This window comes from Podarcis gaigeae (assembly GCF_964106915.1).
Source record: "Podarcis gaigeae genome assembly, chromosome: 3".
Lineage (NCBI taxonomy): Eukaryota > Metazoa > Chordata > Lepidosauria > Squamata > Lacertidae > Podarcis > Podarcis gaigeae.
The window spans coordinates 1,642,357-1,650,887 of NC_139680.1; positions in this window are offsets into that span (position 1 = coordinate 1,642,357).

Genomic DNA, 8,531 nt, shown 5'->3' on the forward strand with positions numbered 1-8,531 from the left:
CCTCTAAAACAGACTATTCTAAATTAATCCCAAGGTTCTCCAATTCCCTTAGCATAGAAAGAAACCACACATTTAGTAAGGAACCAGGAGAACAAAAACTTTTAAAAAGAATGGGAAAAATTATAAGTTATCTAGGAGACCAGTGTAAGCAGATGGAAATATTAGCAGGATTTTAATTCCACTTATTCTACAAGGAAGGCTCAAGCAGTATGTGGACTGAGAACTCCCAGAAGTGCAAGCTGGATTTAGAAGAGGCAGAGGAACCAGAGACCAAATTGCAAACATGTGCTGGATTATGGAGAAAGCTAGAGAGTTCCAGAAAGACATCTACTTCTGCTTCATTGACTATGCAAAAGCCTTTGACTGTGTCAACCACAGCAAACTATGGCAAGTTCTTAAAGAAATGGGAGTGCCTGATCACCTCATCTGTCTCCTGAGAAATCTCTATGTGGGACAAGAAGCTACAGTTAGAACTGGATATGGAACAACTGATTGGTTCAAAATTGGGAAAGGAGTACGACAAGGCTGTATATTGTCTTCCTGCTTATTTAACTTATATGCAGAATTCATCATGCGAAAGGATGGGCTGGATGAATCCCTAGCCGGAATAAAGATTGCCGGAAGAAATGTCAACAACCTCAGATATGCAGATGACACAACCTTGATGGCAGAAAGTGAGGAGGAATTAAAGAACCTTTTATTGAGGGTGAAAGAGGAGAGCGCAAAATATGGTCTGAAGCTCAACATCAAAAAAACGAAGATCATGGCCACTGGTCCCATCATCTCCTGGCAAATAGAAGGGGAAGAAATGGAGGCAGTGAGAGATTTTACTTTCTTGGGCTCCATGATCACTGCAGATGGTGACAGCAGTCACGAAATTAAGAGACGCCTGCTTCTTGGGAGGAAAGCAATGACAAACCTAGACAGCATCTTAAAAAGTAGAGACATCACCTTGCAATCAAAGGTCCGTATAGTAAAAGCTATGGTTTTCCCAGTAGTGATGTATGGAAGTGAGCGCTGGACCATAAAGAAGGCTGATCACAGTCTGTGATGGCCTGGGATTCCGATTCTGAGAGTGAACCGGAGGAATCCCAGCCGGCATAGGAGTCCCCGCCTCCAGGGCCGGCTGAACTGGGGCAAGGCCTTGATTCTGAGGAGCCTGCACCTGGGCCGGATCCTCAGGAGCAGGCACCAGGTGAATCCATTCTAGCCCCAGAGGTGGTTGAGGACTCAGTGCCTGCAGGTGAGTCTCCCCCTGGGCCCAGTAACCCTTCAGCCTCTCCTGAACTGCAGAGGCTTAGGGCAGAGAGGCGAAGGGAACTGGTTTCTCCCAGGAGGAGTGCTCGCCTTAAGGCCAAGGGAGGCGGGGCTCCTGGGGGCCGGGACCGCCCCTGGCCTCAGAGAAGATAAAGGCCAGTCAGCCCGGTCCCAGGTTGCGGGAGCAACGTCATCATTGAATAGCTGTATAGGCCAGCATCCAGTCCTGTTCCTCCAGCGTTCCTGTTCCCCGCCCGGCTTCCTGCCTCTGATCTTCGAGTGTTCCTGTCCCCGCCCGGCTCCCTGTTTCGGACCTCGCCTCTCATCTTGTAGACTATCTCCAGGCTAGTGACTCAGGACTGAACCTTGACTACGGTAGCGGTAACCTTGCCCCCGGGACCAGCACAGTTTGCTCCCGCCACACCCGCACTCGTTGGGGTGCGTTCGGGAAGAGCCAGAGGCCATGGCTGACCAGGCAGCTGTGCTGGTGACATTGGCCCAGGAGAACCAGGCCTTGACTCACACCGTTCAGCAGCTAAGTGATGTGGTTGCAGCACTTCAGCAGAGGTTGGATGCCCTACCAGATCCTGGGGCCGACGCCCCATCTCCAGGCAAGTACCCAGTGGCCTTGCCAGAAAAATTTGAGGGGCCCCTGGCCAGCTTTTCCATGTTCCTCGCCCAGGCCAAGTTGTATATTCAGGGGCGAGCCCGGAACTTCCCTGACGACCGCACCAAGGTGCACTTTTTGCTCAGTTTGTTAAAGGACCAGGCAGCCAAGTGGGCTTTGCCACTGCTCCGGCAAAACTCTCCTTTGCTAACAGACTATGTGGGGTTTTGTAACCACTTAGAGAATGTGTTTGGCAACCCTCTGAAGGAGAGCCAAGCCAATCGGGCGATTCGTCAGTTGAGACAGGACAAGTCCACAGCCGCCGCCTACGCCACAGAATTTCGGCTGTTGGCACAAGACTTGTCTTGGAATGACTCTGCACTTTGGGACCAGTATCTTGAGGGACTGTCGGACGAGATACTGGACCAGTTGGCCATGATGGATCGTCCCACCACGCTGGACGCCCTCATTCAGCGGAGCCTGCAGATAGACGATCGGTTAGAGGACCGTCGCCAGGCCCGGGACCGCCAGCACTCCCGGCTCCTGGCACCAGTCCTTCCTAGCAGGCCCATGGTCACACCCAAGTTAGCGGAGGAGCCTATGCAGCTCGGGGCTTCGCGACCTCACCTGTCCCCCGCGGAGAAGGCGCGGCGTCGGGAGAGGAACCTATGTCTCTACTGTGGCGGAAGCGGACACTACGCCCGGTCCTGTCCCGAGAAGTTGCCAGCCGCAGGGAAACCGCCAACCCCAGTAGCCGAGGGCCCTGGTGACCTGGGGTCCCAGACCATGCTAGAGGGGCCCTCACCAGTGGAATTGCGACACCTCATGGTCCCAGTACGTCTATACCCTCCAGGTGGGCCCTGGATTCTTACCCATGCTTTGGTAGATTCGGGGGCAACCCGCTCCTATACGGACGCTGCTTTTGCTGCCCATCATCAGGTGCCACTTCAGAACAAGCCAGAACCGGTACAGGTGGAGGCAATTGACGGACGGCTCCTGCGTTCAGGTGCCGTTACTCAGGAGACCCAGCCCTTGGTCCTGTGTCTCCGGCAGCACCGGGAGACGCGAACTTTGGACATTGCCTCCATGCCCCGCTTCCCCCTGGTACTCGGGATGGACTGGCTGGAGGCTCACAATGTTCAGATTGACTGGGTCAAACGGACTGTGCACTTCCCAGACCCATGTTCCCATGCTCAGTCCAAGATGCTAGCAGCCGCACCCACTGAGGAGGCTGCATCCACATTCCCAGCCGAGTACCGGGACTACCAAGACGTGTTCGAGGAACGGGGGGCAGACCAGCTGCCGCCGCATCGGTCTTTTACTGCGGCATAGACCTCCAGCCCGGAGCGCCCCTACCGGTGAGTCGCTTATACTCTTTAACAGAGCCAGAGCGCGAAGCTTTGCAGGACTTCCTGCGCAAGAACCTGGAGCGTGGTTTCATTAGGCCTTCTAACTCGCCCACCGCTGCGCCAGTGCTCTTTGTTAAGAAGAAATGTGGGGAGCTTCGCCTTTGCCATGATTACCGGGCCCTGAACAAAATTACCATCCCAGACCGGTACCCCTTGCCCCTTATTTCGGAGTTGCTGGAGCGGGTGCAAGGGGCGCAGGTGTTCACCAAGCTAGACCTCCGGTGGGCCTACAATTTAATTCAGATCCGGGGATGAGTAGAAGACAGCATTCGGGACCCGGTACGGGCAGTTCGAATACCTGGTTATGCCCTTCGGTTTGTGCAACGCACCCGCTGTGTTCCAACAGTACATCAACCACGTGTTCCAGGACTTGCTGGTGTGTACTTGGATGACATTCTGGTTTTCTCCCGTGACCCGGCTCACCATGAGGGTCATGTCCGGACCGTGCTGCAGCGCTTGCGGGAGCACCGCCTGTATGTGAAGCTCAGCAAGTGCGAGTTCCATCAGCGGTCAGTGGACTTCCTTGGTCACCGACTCTCTCCAGATGGGGTGCAGATGGATCCTGGGAAGGTGGCAGTGGTTCGGGAATGGGCGGCACCTCGGAACCGCAAGGACCTACAGCGATTCCTGGGGTTCGCCAACTACTACCGGACCTTCATTGCAGATTATGCTCATCGCACCACCCCGTTGACCCGGCTACTGCGCCCCAAGACGCTGTTTTCCTGGGACAAGGAGGCAGAGGAGGCGTTTCAGGGGTTGAAGGCCTGTTTCCAGAGAGCGCCGATCTTGCAACATCCTGACCCCTCTCGACCCTTTGTGGTGGAGACCGACGCCTCCAGTATGGTTCTCGGTGCTGTCTTGTCTCAGCAGTATGGACCTGAAGCGCCACTCTTACCCTGCACCTTCTATTCCCGCCAGCTCCTTCCAGCGGAGCGTAACTATACCGTGTGGGAGCGGGAACTACTGGCCATCAAGGTGGCCTTTGAGGTCTGGCGCCACCATCTTGAGGGGGCACGACACCCGGTGGAGGTGAGAACCGACCACCGGAACCTGGAGTACCTCCAGACCACCTGCAAGCTGAACCAAAGGCAGATCCGGTGGACGTTGTTCTTTTCCCGGTTCCAGTTCCGGATCCGCTACATCCCTAGCTCCCAAAACCAGAAGGCGGATGCCCTGTCCCGGAAACCTGAAGACAATGCAGACACGGTACAGCAAGCAGTACCCACCACGATTCTACCACCAGCTGCATTCCTGGCCACCCAGGAGGCTGAGCCACTGCAGGCTCGGGTGCGGGAACGCTTGGGCCCAGGAACGACTCCGGGAGCTGGCTGAAGGGTCCAGCCCTCAGTATCCGGGGCTGGTCTTGCATCAGGGCCTTCTGCTGCACCACGGTCGCCTGTACATCCCGCCAGGGCCACTGCGGGCTGAGGTTCTCCGGATGACCCATGATGCCCCAGCAGTGGGACACTTTGGGCAGTATCGGACCACCCATCTGGTAAGCCGTGAGTTTTGGTGGTCCCGACTGAAGGCTGACGTGGCTCGCTACGTCGCTGGTTGTGATGTCTGCCGGCGGGCCAAGGGCCCTACCGGCGACCCCCCGGCCTACTGCAGCCATTGCCAGTTCCACCACGTCCTTGGCACACGGTTTCGCTGGACTTTGTAGTGGACTTACGCCCGTCTCGTGGCTGTACCTGCCTTCTAGTTTTCTCCGACCATTTCACTAAGATGGTGCACTGTGCCCCCTGCCCATCTGTACCCACAGCCAAGGAAACTGCTCAGCTGTACCTTCAGCATGTCTTCCGCCTGCATGGCCTACCTGAGCTTGTGGTGTCCGACCGGGGCGTTCAGTTCACATCCCGGTTCTGGCAAGCATTGCACCAGACCCTCGGGACAGAGGTCTGTCTCTCATCAGCCTACCACCCACAGACCGATGGCCAGACAGAACGGGCGAACGTGGTGCTGGAGCAGTACCTCCGGTGTTACTGCAGCTACCAGCAGGATGACTGGGTTGACCACCTAGCATTGGCGGAGTTCGCCTACAACAACGCGGTGAATGCGTCCACCCAGCAGACCCCGTTCCAGGCCAGTTACGGTTATCATCCACGGCTGTTTCCGGATGTGCTGCCGGCATCCGCGGTCCCTGCAGTGACGGAGTGGTTTCAGGAGCTCCAGTCCCAGCAACAGCTTTTGATGGAGCAACTGCGCCAGGCCAAGGAGGCGTACAAGGTCCAGGCCGACCGCCACCGCCAGGTGGGGCCGGAACTTCACGTCGGTGACCTGGTATGGCTCTCCACTCGCCACCTCCACCCCTCTCGACCTTCGCGGAAGTTGGACGCCCGTTTCACCGGCCTGTTTCCTATCGTGGACCAAGTCTCACCTGTGGCATTCCGTCTCCGGTTGCTCGCAACCCTGAAGGTTCACCCGGTCTTCCACAGGTCCCTTCTGAGTCCGGTGGCCCCACCCGATGAGTTCCACCCGAACCGTCCCCGACCGCAGCCAGTTTTGGTCCAGGGGGAGCCTGAGTACGAGGTGGAACGCATTTTGGACTCCCGATACCGCAAGGGAAAGCTGCAGTATCTCATAGACTGGAAGGGGTTTGGACCGGAGGACCGTTCCTGGGAACCAGCAGCCAACGTTCACGCGCCTGCCTGCCTCCGAGATTTCCATGCACAGGTTTGAATCATATCGGCCAGGTCATATTTAGGGCGATTTATAATTGACTGCAAAGCCTTCTTACAGTCGGTGTTTGCATTTTCAAAAGCCAATCTTTTCATCAATTCATTTTGGGCTGTAGTGTTATCAACCTGCCTAGTGACTGGTTCTTTCAGTCTATCTATAAATTGATGGTAAGGCTCCGAATGTTGTTGCTTAATATTAACAAAGGAGCTCAGTGGTTGCCCTGAGACAGGGACTTTCCGAAAGGCACATTGCACACAGGTCGCGGTGCGACTGAAATGCAAAGGTGCCAATGTCGCCTGGGCTGTTATATTATCATACGGGCCAGCGCCATAAAGTTGATTGGCTGTATGCTGTGGATCAGCCAGGACTACTGCACTATGCTTAAATTCGCTTTCAAAAACTACATACTGAGCAGGAGATAAAAGCATGCGCATCAAATCTTTCCAATCTTGAGGTAGCATTGTGCAACCGCTTGCTATCCCCTCCAGCATCCCTATCACATAGGAGGATTTTAAGCCAGAATCAGTAATGGCTCTCCTTAGTTCCCTCATAACAGAGAAGGAAGTGTCTCGTACAACACCTGTTGTTGAGCAGTTCCTGGGTCTGTATAGGTGATAGGGAAAGCAGATGGCATTTCACTAGCCCATTTAGACTCTTCCTCTAAGGACTGGATCCCTTTCTGACTTGCTAGAGAAAGTGTGGTGCGCACAGCTCCTGTAGGAGAGCACGCAGGGGCTGGGGCAGGTGAAGGAGGGATGGAGGGGGGTGATGTGGGCTGAGACGTAGGGAGGGGTTGGCAAGGTTGCGATGGGGGTGAAATCTTAGGGTAAGGTGGGGGATTGTCTGCGACGGGCAAAAGAGCAGGTGCCGTCGGAGATGCCTGAGATGCCTGAGGTTCTAATCCAGCGACGGCATCAGCACACTTCTGCCAAGTGAGCAGACAATGAATCAGAGCCCTCGGTTCTGCAAGAAGGCTTTTTCCGATCTTTTGCCGAGCCTCTGACCCTAAAGACCCAGATTCCGGATAGGGAGGAACTGGCAAGCAATCTCACATAACAATTGTTCAATTTCTTTCAAAGAAATATGAGCTCCCGCCACCCGCTGTCTAACGAGATGGAGCAATTCCTTGGCATGCTCCTGCTGGAATTTTGTCAATTCCCCCCCCCCCCCATACTCACGAAGTAGCGCGCTAAGACTTTTCCAGTCGAGTGAAGTACAGGGGCTGGCTGTGTAAGGGATCTGGCAATCACGTCGGGGTCACCAGATGTTGGGTTGAAATAACGACAGACAGGTAGCGAGCGTCATATGGGAGGCACCTCTTGAGCAAGTCTCGAGGAGACCCTTTTATTGAATATTACAGCATTGCCACGTATGTGCTTATTGCTGATTGGTCAACACAAGTACAAAGCAAAGGTTGCATATAGGCATTAATCAACAATAGATTAAAGGCTGGGAAAGGAAGCACAAAACTAGACAGGCATGAAAACCTCCTAATTAAATTATAACTTGTGATTAATATAGTAGGACTTAAAACAATTACTAATGATTGATATAAGAGACTTAAAAGAGCATAACAAGCACGTTCCGTAGATGTGATCAACTATGCATATAAGAACAGGTCAAAGTACAATGTTTTCCTGAACTCAATGTGAACTGAACATTCTAAGGTGGTGAGTGAATGTCTTAGTATTAGAATGGTTTGTGCAGCATTATGTACAGAAGCGAAGCTTAGGAGCAAGACTTCCCATCAGGCCACAGTCATGTGCAAGGCTTCCCATCAGGCCACAGTCATGTGTAGAATCATAGCATCCCATCAGACAGGAGTGCCTGGCGTGCTCTGGTCCATGGGGTCACGAAGAGTCGGACACGACTAAACGACTAAACAAGAATGTGGATTGTTATAATTTCATAATTGTAAAATCAAATAAAAATGTTCTGTGTTTGTTTTTTTTAAAAAAGGGTTTTCAACTCTTCAAAGGTCAAACTCTTCAAAGGTCAAATTTATGTGCTTTTCCATACAGCAGTCTGAAAATGCAGGCAGTAAAACTTAGGTTCCAAAGTGGTGAATGTTTCTAGATTATTTGTATAGAAACACAAGATGGCTTGCTTAAGCCACACTGTCTAAGCTTGGAGAACCCTGCTTAAACCTCCTTACTGGTGGAATCACATGGTGGAATGGCATGATAACCTCTCCTCCCAAGGCGAGGGGCAGTGACTTAGCTAAGGCTGGCAGGACAGCTTACTTTATGATCTTAACCCCTTCATGCATTAATTAGTGTTAAGCATGTTGGTTATATGAGGCTGATTTATCCCTTAGAAAGGATAACAGTCCATAAAAGTTTTTTAAAAATATGTTGACCATTTAACTAGGGTTGGACAATTTCATCTATTTCACTATTTCATCTCAGGGCTACTAGATTCTCCTGCTTTTGACATTTACTTTAGCAATCCTTGCATCTGTTGTCAGTACCACTAGGTTTTCACATACGTAAAATATAAGCGAGGGAGGGGGGAACAACCCTGGGAAATAAGTGTGGACTGCTGTTTACGCCAAGGTTGTTAGTGGCTACATCAGGATG